The following is a 13,049-nucleotide window of genomic DNA, read 5'->3' on the forward strand; positions in this document are numbered from 1 at the left end:
GCCAGAGAGTAGTAAATCTGTGGAACTCATTGTCAGTGGGTATACTTAAGGCAGAGGATGATAGGTTCTTGATTAGCCAGGGCATGAAGGGATACTGGGGAGAAGGCAGGAAATGAGGCTGAGTGGGAAGTGGACCAGGCATGATGAAATGGAGGACCATACTCAATGGGCCAAATGGCCTAATTCTGCTCCTATATCTTAAGGTCTCATGGTCCAGACAGCTGCAGAAAGGTTTCCTTTTTGTTTATGTGTATTTGTATACATTAAACTGCTATACAGAAGATCAGCTATTGTTATTCATCTATTTAATGTAAAGAAAATGCATTTTATTTTCTCAAGGAGCCAGTCAAAAATCAAATGATGCATTGCACTCTATTTCTACAAATAGCAAACAGCCTATCACTTCCACCCTTATTGTCATATCCTGTGACTCAATTTTATGTTTTTAACATTTCATTCAAACATGACATAGTTGTTATTCCTTTTCACTTTATATTGATTAAGCATTTCAGATGTCAAGCATAAAACAATGGAAATTTAAGTGATGGAATGATTCACTGAATTACAAAATTACTTGGTCAAAACAAACTATAATTACATTTGAAAACAGCATAAAATAGTCATGATGAATATACATGATGTATACATGATGTATACATGTAAAATCACATGTTTTTGGGATAGTAATAATGTCAAAACTATCAATGTTTTCTGACACGGTTTGCTCCACAAACCCGACCGCAATTTTTCAGTCTTTGTGTTGTTACAAACCCCGTAACTGGGTCACTTACCAGCAAAGATAGAGAGGTCCGTTGAAGTCTGATAATACTATTTTTAACTGTATTTATTAGTAAAAATACACAAAAATAATATCAATGCAAATATACAGATAATATACGTCATCAAGACTAAATCTAAAAGTGCGGGTATAATAATAGTCAATAAGAAATAAGCTCTATCGTTGTCTAGGGGATAATGTATTGTCCGATGGAAATATAAAGTTCACTCAGTTCATGCAGGCTGCAGCCTTTGGGGACCGCTGTGTGGCAATGGTTGGAGAGAGAGAGAGAGAGATTTGGAGAAAAACTTGCCGGCTTTTCCTTTTATGATTTCAATCCGTCGGAGTCTCGTTGGTGTGGCCGTTCACTTGTGGCCTCTCCTTTAGCTAAAGCCGTTCTTCCGTGGTGAGCCTGCCAACCCAGGCAAGGGAGGACACACACGAGCCCCCCACTGGCTGTCGCTATTAAACGCTGTCACGGGATTTCTAGCGTTTCTCCTGGTGCATCTAAAGAGGTTCTTCCGCAGACCCTCTTTTATCCTTACTCAGATGTCAATCAGGTTGGGATGATGCAATCCCTCAAACAGCCCACTCTGGTCGTCCCCTGAGGGGTTTCAATGAATAGTACAGTACTCAATACACAATTCCGTCTCCAAGAGACAATAGCCATTATCAATGGTTTCGTTTCGCTGAGGCCAGGACACATTCCAAACCCTGTGTATTCTGAGTGTCTCTCTCATTTCCTGGGTCCCAGACCTGAATTAATAGCGATCTTGTGATTCTCAAAAAGGAGGGGGCTACTTTGTACCCTTCGGCCCCTCAGAGTTGCTTCACATTCATAACAGTGTAGCTATTGGTGATCCATTGCACCTACCTAATTTGTAATGCCTGATATTTACATTAGTTCAAGAAAAAACCTTGAATTAATATAAATATCAGGTACTTATGATATGTATTTATGATACATATCAAATGATACATGATATATATCATATACCATGTGTGATATTGATGATACATTATATACATTTATGTTACGATAGGAATTTATAGCAGAAGAAGATATTTACAACCACTTTCTGCCATAAAGCATCCTGAAGGAGAGTTTAACATTCAGTAAGCCATCAATTTCTGCCTAACATACTTTTCATCATTTTAGATGTGTGGATTGTAATGTCATTACAAGAGCACATATTGTCCTCAGATTACCGTAGTGTTCCGCTCCCATATGCTGTTCGTTACCTGGACGACTCACAAGTCAGAAGTGCAATTGTGAACCAGGTTCCTCCAGGGGAGAAGATGCCAGCAGCCAGCAAGGTCCATCTCACTGGTCTCCCAGATGCTTGTCCGAATGTATGGGCTGCACATTAAGGGCTTTTGTCAGCTAAAGATAACCTGCAATTCAAAATACAATGAGTTTTAAAATAGAAAAATATTTTAAACTATGATATTTCAGCACCTACAATAGTCAAATGTGAAAGTCCAATCTCTATCACCCTGCATAATAATGAAAGAGAACTAATTTTGAAAAATGCCTTTTAGTTTCCTATTTGTGCCAATCTTTCAAAGCAAATGAAGGCAACATCCATCATTTAAACGTTTCGGGCCGAGACATCTTCATCAAAAATCCTGATCAACGTCAGCTGTTTATTTTCCTCCAAGAGTGCTGGCTGACCTGCTCAGTTCCTCCAGCATGTTGCATGTATTACCCATCGTCAGGGGTTCCACTGTCTGCTGCCATCGGGCAGGATCTGAAAACCTGTAGTACTGTGCAAACGACTTGGGCACAGATACATCACCAGGGTGCCTAAGACTTTTGCTCGCTACTGTATTTATCAACTTGGACCGGAGAGCGAGTTTGTAAATCTGGCAGGAATAAAGGATGTTGGGAATGGTGAGGTGGAATGCCATGGGAGGGGCATGGGGTGAAGGGGTGCCACAAGTGGAGATTTGCACACCCAGACCTGAGACACCAGGCAAGGTCATTTAATTCCAAACAACTGGTTTATTAATCATTACAGAATGTCTCTCGAGTGTTTCCCCCTCCCTCCACTCTCCCTTCCCCTTTTGTCAACCTTGATTCCCTTCTCCCCGCTCCCTTCCCACTCTCAGTCCACAATAGAGACCCAAGTTAGAATCAGGTTTATCATCACTCACATATGTCATGAATACCTTTTTTGCATCAGCAGTACAGTGCAATACATAAAATTACTACAAAACTGTGCAGAAGTCTTAAGCTCGCTCACTATGTTTATACGCCCAAGATTTTTGCACAGTACTGCATATAAATTATATTATAAAATAATATAAACTAACATATGATTCAAAAAATTTTAATAAAGGAAAATAAGTAGTGCATCACAAATCCATTCATTTAGGTAGACAACACATAAAACTGAAAAACTTGCAGTTCAGACCAGGCTGTGCTGAGGAGGCCAAAAGGCTGAGAACGCGTGAAAGATCAGGAGTTAAATCTCCTTCACACTCAACAACAGCTTCTTCCTCACTGCCATCAGATTACTGAACCAACGTGAAAAATCCTAACACTTCTTTAAAGCAAGTTTCCTTTTCTCTCTCTCTCTCTCAGCTGTGTACTAATGTCATTTTGTTTACTTTGTCACATATGCATTATTTGTTACCTGTGTTTACAGTGTGTTAATTTAGTTACTCATATTTGTAATGTATTGTGCTGCTGCAGAAAGCTCGGTACTGGAAGTTGAATAACCATTTTCCTAACATGACCAGCTGCTGGACACCAGAGACCCTTTTAAACTGACCTCTGACAACACTTGCCATGACTTTGTGTGCAGCTTTCATCAAGGTTAGTGTCATGGAGGGGCTCCCAGTCTTTATCACTACCTCTCACTGAGGGGGTCTATGGACCCCAGGAGGGGAACTGCTGGGCTGTCGTGAATCATTGCTTCAAAGTTGATCACAAATTCTCAGTCAATACACTTACTGACATTTGCTTTTCCAAAGGCTGAGCACAAGTCTATACCGGCGACAGCCTGTAGAGGGCAATATGGACTCAACATGTGATCCAGACTAGCTTTAATGTGCACAAATGTACCAGAGGATTTCAGCTTTTCCCTGTTTTTATGTGATCTGAAGTGATAAATTGTGTGCTTGCTATGAAGGAAATTTCCCCCAGACATCTGAATGCAACCTTTCTGTTTTTGGGAATCACGTGTAAGCAAAGCCTGCTAAAAGAATCATACAGCACTACAATATAGAAAAAGGCCCTTCAGCCCCTCTAGTCAGAGCAAAACTGTTATTCTGCCTAGTCACATTAACCTGCACCTGGACAAAGCCCTCCATATCCCATCCATTCACTTACTTATCCAAACTTCTCTTGACTTTACTGTTCATCCAGTTAATTGAGGATTTTGCCAACTGAAAGCTTGGTAATCATTGTCAATTCATGCTCTTTTTCAAGTCACACACTATCCTAATTGAGAGATAAATTAATGATTCTTCATTGATGTTGTGCCCGGAAATCCCAACGGATGCTATTGTGGGAGTAGCTTCAGCATAAGAATTGCATTAGTTCAAGGGATGGCCCATAACTACTTGCTCAAAGGCAAATGGAAATAGACATCACTATTGCAGGTGACTGCCACTTGTTGAGAATAAATTAAAAGAAAAAAATAACATGCACCTTTTCTTTCTGCTTTAAGGTACAGGATTGCAAATATAATTAGGTGGTATGACAGGCAGCGGGGGAGCTGCATATCCTCGGTTGTAACATGGACTAGGCCTCAAGTCATGGGTTTGTCTGCTGCTGTAGTCCAGGAGAGGAGACTCCAGAGGCAGTGCAGCATGGCATCCGTGATCGGTTGGGGGCTGGCCTCTCCTGCCCTCTAGTGTTCATTCAGTGTAATGTCAGGCTGGATTGCCTGCACACTGTCGCACTACGCACTGTCGGGAACTCCCCAACAAATTGTGGAAAATGTTGTTCAGGGCTTTGGGTTACAGTTGTGGTATTTTGCATCACTATATTGTTTTTCCTTGATAATTTGAATGTGCTGTGTTTGCTTTGCACCTTATCCCCAGAGGAATTGTTTCGTTCAGCTGTTTCCATGTATGGTTGATTTGATTAATACACATCCTGCCGAATCCAATAATGTATTTTTACTGAGACATAAAAAATCCCCTTAATTGGAATTTCTGTTCAAATGTTTGTTAGTATTCTCATTCCCGTTTTGTTAATATCCCGTAGAACAAAAGAATGTCACTTTTTATTGTGTTTCTTATCATCCAATCTCTCATTTCAAATTTCAAGATGGAAGCTATTGCGGTAATGTGTTTTAATTTTCTACAGTAGCTAATCTGATGCAGCCTTGGAAGCATTATATAGAAAACCACCTTACTATGATAAAATGATCTGTTGTGGTGACTAGAAGAAGTTGATAAGGACTATAGAGAATCTTTTGCTTAATTGTATAATTAATGTATATAAATACCTAGCATTTAAACATTCTGTTAAAACATTTCATTTGCTCTATATCATCAGATTTCTACGATTCTAGCAGACTTTTACGGATGTGCCACAGAGAGCATTCTAACTGGTGTGGAGGGGCCACCACACAGGATCGGAAACAGATCCACAGGGTTGTAAACTCAGCCAGCTCCAACATGGGCACTAGCTTCCCCACAACTGAGGACGTCTTCAAATGACGATGCCTCAAAAAGGCAGCCTCCAACATCAAGGTCTCCACCACATGGGACATGCCCTGTTCTCTTTACTACAGTCAGAGAAGTGGTACAGGAGGCTGAAGACACACACTCAATATTTTCAGAACAGCTTCTTCCCCTCCACCATCAGATTTCTCAATGGACAATGAACTAATGAATACTACCTTTCTTCTGGTTCTCTTTTTACACCACTTAATTTTTAAAAAAAACCTTACTGGAACTTATGGTCTATTTTATTTATTGCACTGTACAGTTGCTGCAAAAAGAAACAATTTTCATGATAGAAGACATCTGATTCTGAGACCACAACTGCAAACTCCTCTACCTCCCCTCATTAGCCAGTCATAAAATGTTAACTATTCTATATTAGTTCAATATTAGTTCCAAAATGTTTAACATTGAATGTAATTACATGATTATCTCACAGTTGTACTGGGATCAAATATGTTATCTGCACTGCTGGAATTATCATATACAGCACATAGAAATGATCGATTTCACATTGGATTGCTATCTTATGAGAAAACACACATTTTGGCTGCTTTGGTGCTCAAAGTACAATAGCTGTGTAATGAAATTATGTTGAAGGGGTTTCACTTTTCATTACTGGATTACCCTGTTCTGTCCAGTAGCACATACCACCAACTGATGTTAGGAAGGATTCTCAGGTGACATTTTGTTATTGAGATTTCAACATTATTGAAAATACGTCTGAAACTTTGTGGAAGAAAATCATTCCAAATCTTAAGAGACGGCCTAAGAAGTTGGTCGTAAATTGTTTAGGTGTACGGTAGGAATGAAAAGTTGCTCCAATTTGCATGTGGTAAAGCAATATTTTTAAGCACATGAAATTCATTGCAGAGTCTGATTTCCAATGCTGATAATGTTCAGCTATTTTAACCTAGCTTATTTCTAACTTCAGTCATAATAGGCATTTGTAAAGAAGTTTAATTTTATTGTCTGCCAAAGCACGTTTTGTTGTTTGAATCTTGGGAACCTTTGAATGAGTAATCAAGTCTTCTGACACAGTGAATTACTTAAATTAAGCAACTGAGAGTTTGCAAATAATATTAAGCTCAGTGGCTAGGAAATAGCACAGGAAGGATCTCACCACAATCTTCTTAAGGGTAGTTAAAGACTGGAAGTAAATGCTGGCCCAAATCCTTCAAATGAAGTAAATACTTAGTCCGCCAGAAAAAGCAGGATCTCCCAGTGGCCACGGTCCACCAGCATTTTGTGTGTGTTGTTGTTTAAATACTTAGTTGTTGGGTCTTTGCAGCTCGATATTGGGAAGAGTGCAGTCAATCACTTTGGATCCGAAAAAGATAAATTGAAACGTTTTAAAATAGAAACAATGAACTGTGGAGAAGCAAAGAGATGTGCCTTAATAGCACAAAATTTTAGAAATCCTCAGCAACATGTGAGAAAAGTGTCACACTTTGAACTGGCCACCAAAGGGAGAGAAAGAGAGGGAGATGACAAGACCGCTCACTTCCTGCTCACCTGCCTGTAAGACTGATTATTGTCAATGTTATCACCTGCGACTTGTTTGAAGCCCTATATCAGAATCAGGTTGAAGTGCACCGGCATATGTCGTGAAATTTGTTAGCTTTGCAGCTGCAGTACAATACAGTATGTGATAACTATAGAAAAAAACTGAATGACAGTAGGTATATACATATTTATATTAAAGAGTTAAGTTAAAATAAGTAGTGCAAAAACAGAAATTTAAAAAAGTAACGAGGTAGTATTCATGGGTTCAATATCCATTTAGACATTGGATGGCAGAGGGGAAGAAGCTGTTCCTGAATTGCTGGGTATGTTCCTTCAGGCTTCTGTACCTCCTCCCTGATGGCAACAGTGAGAAGAGAGAGTGGCCTGGGTGGTGGGGGTCCTTATGATGGATTACACTTTCTAAAGCACCACTTCTTGGATACTACGGAGGCTAGTACCCATGAGGGAGCTGAATAATTTTACAACTTTCTGCAACTTACTTTGATCCTGTGGAATAGTGTCCTCCCCCCCCCCACCCCCATACCAGACAGTGATGCTGCCAGTCACAATGCTCTCCATAGTTCATATGTAGAAGATTTTCAGTGTTTTAGGTAACAAACCGAATCTCCTTCAATTCCTAATGAAATGTATGAAATACATATAATGAAAAGAGTGCATGCTCACTCTTAAGTTTTAAGAATAAATTGGATAGATACATGGATGGGAGAGGTCTGGAGGGTTATGGACTGGGTGCAGGTCAATGGGACTAGCGGAATAAAGTTTCAGCACTGACTAAAAGGGCTGAATGGCCTGTTTTCTGTGCTGTAGTGTTCTATGGTTCTACGTTCTCTGTCTTATGTTCTTTATAGCTATGCTGATATGGTAGGTTAGGTCCTCTGAGATACTGACACTCAGGAAATTGAAACTGCTCATTCTCTCCACTTCTGGTCCCTCTACGAGGATTGGTGTGTGTTCCCGCATCTTACCCTTCCTGAAGTCCACAATCAGTTCTTTGGTCTTACTAATGTTGAGATAGGTAGATAGATACTTTATTGATCCCAGAGGAAATTACAGTGTCAAGGTAGCATTACAAGTGCACAGATATACAAGTATACAAATATTAGAAAAGAAGTAAGAAAGAATGGAAAAGACGTTATCTCAAAGAGTCTAATAGGAGAGTGTGTGTTTACTTCCCCCAGCTGTAGGTTGACTCACTACAGAACCTAATGGCCGAGGGTAAGAATGACCTCACAACCCACTTTGGAGCAGAGTGGTTGTCAAGGTTATTGCTATGACACCACTCAACTAGCTGGTATAACACTCTCTCTCTCCTGTACGCCCTCTTGTCACCATCAGAGATACTGCTAAGAATGGTTGTATCATCAGCAAATTTGTAGATGGCATTTGAGTACATCTAGCTACACAGTCCTGGATGTAGAGAGAGTAGAGCAGTGGGCTAAGCACACACCTTTGAGGTGTGCCAGTGCTGATTGTCAGTGAGATGGAGATTGTGATCTACCAGTTAGGAAGTAAGTTGCTTGTCCCTTGTTTCTTTGTCATTCTTGGAATTATCTTCTGTAAGTGAAGCCTTGCCTTAGTAAGACTGTCTAGTTTCTGAAACTCGAGTTAATTTTTTTGGATTCTGACTTTGCCTGTGAGATTTTTTGAAACTGCCTGTATCTGACTATTAAGAAATCCAGTATAGCCTCGTTGGATATTCTTCTCTCATTTTGCGAGAGCTTTCTCTGCAGTTGGGTTCACCAATATTCAGTGTGAGGGAAGTTAAAACTGAAGGACTTAACTAGTCAGTTGTAACAAAAAGAAGAACATATTTAACATTTCAGATCAATGACCTTTCATCAAAATAATCCGATGCCTGTCCTGGCAAATATTTCACCTTTATTTTGTCCAGAGTTTACACTTCAGTGCTTCTCTACAGAGACGGTATGTTTATGTATAAAAAACTTTTATTAAAATAGTGGACAGATAATGTAAAAGTCTAGTGGAGTGTTGATTTTAATCTTGTGGGTTGAACATAGAGACCATTTTACTTTCATAAATCCTTAATCCGATGACAGCAGGAATACTTTGATAAATTTTTGGCCATCATGTTTCAACGATTTATGACGACCATGGAATAAAACCAGAAATCAGATATCCCATGTCACATCCTACCTATGGAAAGAGAATTTGTGTTGCAGGTTCAGCTTGATGAAGCTTATCAGAATTGGGAAAAAAATAAAAAGATCTATTGTAAGTTACAAGCTAGGCAGAAGGATAAACAGAACAAAGGAAATGTTTGTGATGAGTTGAAGACATGTGTTGCTTAGTGATAATTGACTTTGGAGCTGTATAATTACTGCCTGGGGTATGTGAATAAAGGGAGAAGAACGAAGATATTTATGAGGTTAAACACAACAATATATTGGGGCAGAGATGTAAAATACAAATGTTATTAGATAGCTGACAACAAAAAAATGCTGGAACTGCTCAGCAGCTCAAATAGCTTTTGTAGAGAGAGATAAATAAAGTTATGTAACAAGTATATATCTTTATATGAGATCCAGCCAGTTCTGATGCATAGAAGAAACAAAAGCCTGGTTATTTAGAATTGGATTGAATTTTTAGTCCAGAAGGGCTGATAAGGGCCAAGAGAGAAAATAAGGTACCACACCAGAAGCTTCCAATGGGCTTCATTGGAACATTTGTGAAAGGTGAAAAACAGGAAGGAAAAAGCAGAAGTGGATGGAGAATTAAAGCTTGGGACCAGTTTTACAAGCTGAGTAGGGTTGTTCCACAAAACATCTGCCAACATGGAGAGCAACTTGTGCACATCTAGTGCAGTACTCTAACCTGGCAGAGGAGCAAGTGAACTGCTGCTTTATCTAAGGAAATATTTGGTTTCCTGGATGGTGGGAGGTGGAGGGAAAGCATAGCACAGTGACCTAGGACCAGGTGGCAGCGTAAGATTATTAGAGAATAGTTGGTGGGCAGAAGATCTAACTGAGATTATTAAAATAACCTCCCCAATTGATAACAAAGCTAGAAATCATTTTCTTGTGGGAAATTTTGAACAACTGGTAATAATAAAATTAGAGCCAGGCTACGAGAGAAACCAGGAAGCAGGGTGTTATGGAAAAATATGTTCTATTTTCTCCTCTATCTCTCCACTCCCCACTCCCAGCTGATGGGAGTCAGATGAATGCTTCAAGATAAAGACTGATGAGGTAAAGGTATTGAGGCACATAAACAAACTGAATAAATATGCCTAAATGGATTATTAGGCGCAATATATTTGAATAGCAGGGCAAGCTCAAGTGCTGATAGCCCATTCCAGTCCTCAGCTTTCCTCTGTTAGTCAGGCTGGTTGCCAACAAATGTAAATAAATTCAACTCTATCTAACGCAGCAGGCTACTTGCAAGCTGGTGTCTTGTGCACAGCAGGGTTGGTGCGGAAGATCAGAGAGAAAATCAATTTTATTGACGAGGTGTGATTCCCAGGTAGACAAAGATTATAATGAAACACATAGTAAAAAAATGTCATGAAGTAAGCAGTCACCAGAGGCTTGAGTCTATTCTTTCAGGGCTTTGCATGTGAAAATGGTAGAGCTATGCACCATTGGAAAATAAATCAAACTTAGCTGCTAACTCATAGACTACTTGAGGAGATTTATGGAAAGCCGATTCACTGGGGCAAATCTTCCAAATGTTCAGAAATCACCATTTCACAACCTCCGTAACTTCTGTAACTTTTTCTTCACTGAAGTTCTGGAGAGTAGATCACTTACGGTATATGTTGAGAAGTTTGTGGATGTGTTGTGACTGTCAAGGAAAGCCACTGGAGAGACATGCTGCTGGTAGCATAAAGGTACTTCTTCGGCACACACAAGCTAACAGTATTTGGAGTCACTCTGGAGCGAGGCTCGCTGATCCAACATTACATCATATTTTCACAAGCTAAAAAACAAAGGTAATAATAGGACAATTTCTAGAGTTACAATACTTTCACACTGCTTCATTTAAGTGCGATATAATTTTCAGATGCCTAGATCTTCATAGTAACACACCCAAAATGAGTGTTAATCACTGCTGTCTCTGAGTAGCCTTTAACCAATGAGCACCTCAGGTGAATGGGGCGTTTGTTGCATTCATGCATATGCAGACATCTTGGGGCAATTGGGTGTCTCCTGGTCTGCAATTAACCCCAAAATGCAGCTCTAAGAAGACCACTGGGGTGAGCTACATTTTAAATTCAATCTATAATCCACATTCAGATCTGAAGACTGGTTGGTTTGAAATTAATTCCATAACCCTAGAACACACCCTGACAGGATGCACGTTGCTCAGGGCACTTGCTTCAGTAATCACGTTGATAAGATCATAGCTGGTACGTTCCCTATCTGTGCTGCCTATGGAAGAGTGACTGACTTAACATTTTACTCCTTAGGTTTTTCAAAATATCAACCAACGAAAAAAAACTTGTCTTGATCTTTTGCCTTGACTTCTATATTTCAGTCAGGAACAATATTTATTAATATTAGACTAAATTTCAAATAAACTCTTCTCAGGCTTCCAGCCAGGTAGAGGTATGGATTTTAACTGATGTTTTGCTGACAAACTCTGCCATCTTCCTCAGATATGGTGCCTGGGCATGTCTAGTCTGTTCAAGTCAAGTCACTTTTATTGTCATTTCGACCATAACTGCTGGTACAGTACATAGTAAAAATGAGACAACGTTTTTCAGGATCATGGTGTTACATGACACAGTACAAAAACTAGACTGATCTACATTAAAAAAAACAACACAGAGAAAGCTACACTAGATTACAGACCTACACTGGACTGCATAAAGTGCACAAAAACAGTGCAGGCATTAGAATAAATAATAAACAGGACAATAGGGCAAGGTGTCAGTCCAGGCTCTGGGTATTGAGGAGTCTGATAGCTTGGGGAAAGAAACTGTTACAGAGTCTGGTCGTGACAGCCCAAGTGCTTCGGAGCCTTTTCCCAGATGGCAGGGAGAAGAGATTGTATGAGGGGTGCGTGGGGTCCTTCATAATGCTGTTTCCTTTGTGGATGCAGCGTGTAGTGTAAATATCAGTAATGGCGGGAAGAGAGACCCCAATGATCTTCTCAGCTGATCTCACTACCCACTGCAGGGTCTTGCGATCCAAGATGGCATATTATGTGATCATATTTATACCCCCAACGTCCATCCCTCCTGATTGGTTAGTCCTCATCCAACCAGGTTTCTGCTGTCAGTTCTTACTTAGAGTGAGACCTTTATCTTTGTTAAAGTTCTTTTCCTCTAGTCTTATTTGGAATGGATTCTTTCACCAGGCGGTCCCAAAAGCCATTGGCTTGGCACAGGAGTTTTGTTCCAGCAAAACTCCTACGGCCATTGTGAATGCAATGTTTGCTACTACTGATATCTCTGGGTAACCCAAAAGGATACACCTTCTGAGCTCCTGGATGAGGGTTTCCACCATGCGTCCTGTCTGGCCAATGTACATTGACTAAATGTGTTATTATAAAACTATTCATTTCTAACAATAATTAAATTATTTTGGATTCATAAAAAATCCTTGTCTTATACTTAACAAATTTATTAACCCCTTACAATCATATGTTAAAATCGATAATTGAATTGGATCAACCTCAAGTACACCATGTTCCTGATGAAGGGTCTCGGCCCGAAAAGTTGGCTACTCTTTTCTCATGGCTGCTGCCTGACCTGCTGAGTTCTTCCAGCATTGTGTACGTATTCTTTGATCCACAGCATCTGCAGTTGTAGTTTTGTGCACCATGTTTCTAAGTACTGCGTGAAATGTTAATGCTGATTTGTAAACCAAAACACTTCGATGAAACAATACTGAAAACTGTGCAGAGATCAGAATCAGTACACAAATGAGATTCTTCAGTTTTCAATGATATATTCTAACATGCCAAATACAGTGCATCAGCATTTTCATTTAATAGATGTTTATTGACAAATAGAAGATGACACAGCCTTCAGTATCTTGATAAATGGTGATATAGATTATATTCTCTCTACTATTATATTGCAAAATTATCACAAAGA

At 39.6% G+C, this 13,049-nt stretch overlaps 1 long non-coding RNA gene across 1 annotated transcript in view; it reads right to left on the minus strand.

The window, feature by feature from the left end:
- Positions 1 to 299: 299 nt before the first annotated feature.
- The window catches only part of LOC132398642 (uncharacterized), a 154,037-nt gene continuing 141,287 nt past the window's right edge, over positions 300 to 13,049 (minus strand). Inside the window, exons 3-4 of the long non-coding RNA XR_009513732.1 lie at positions 10,756 to 10,924; positions 300 to 2,173 (exon numbers count right to left, since the gene is read on the minus strand). This is a non-coding gene — a long non-coding RNA (uncharacterized LOC132398642). The remainder of the gene's footprint in view (positions 2,174 to 10,755; positions 10,925 to 13,049) is intronic.

The sequence above is a fragment of the Hypanus sabinus genome, chromosome 8 (assembly GCF_030144855.1).
Source record: "Hypanus sabinus isolate sHypSab1 chromosome 8, sHypSab1.hap1, whole genome shotgun sequence".
NCBI lineage: Eukaryota > Metazoa > Chordata > Chondrichthyes > Myliobatiformes > Dasyatidae > Hypanus > Hypanus sabinus.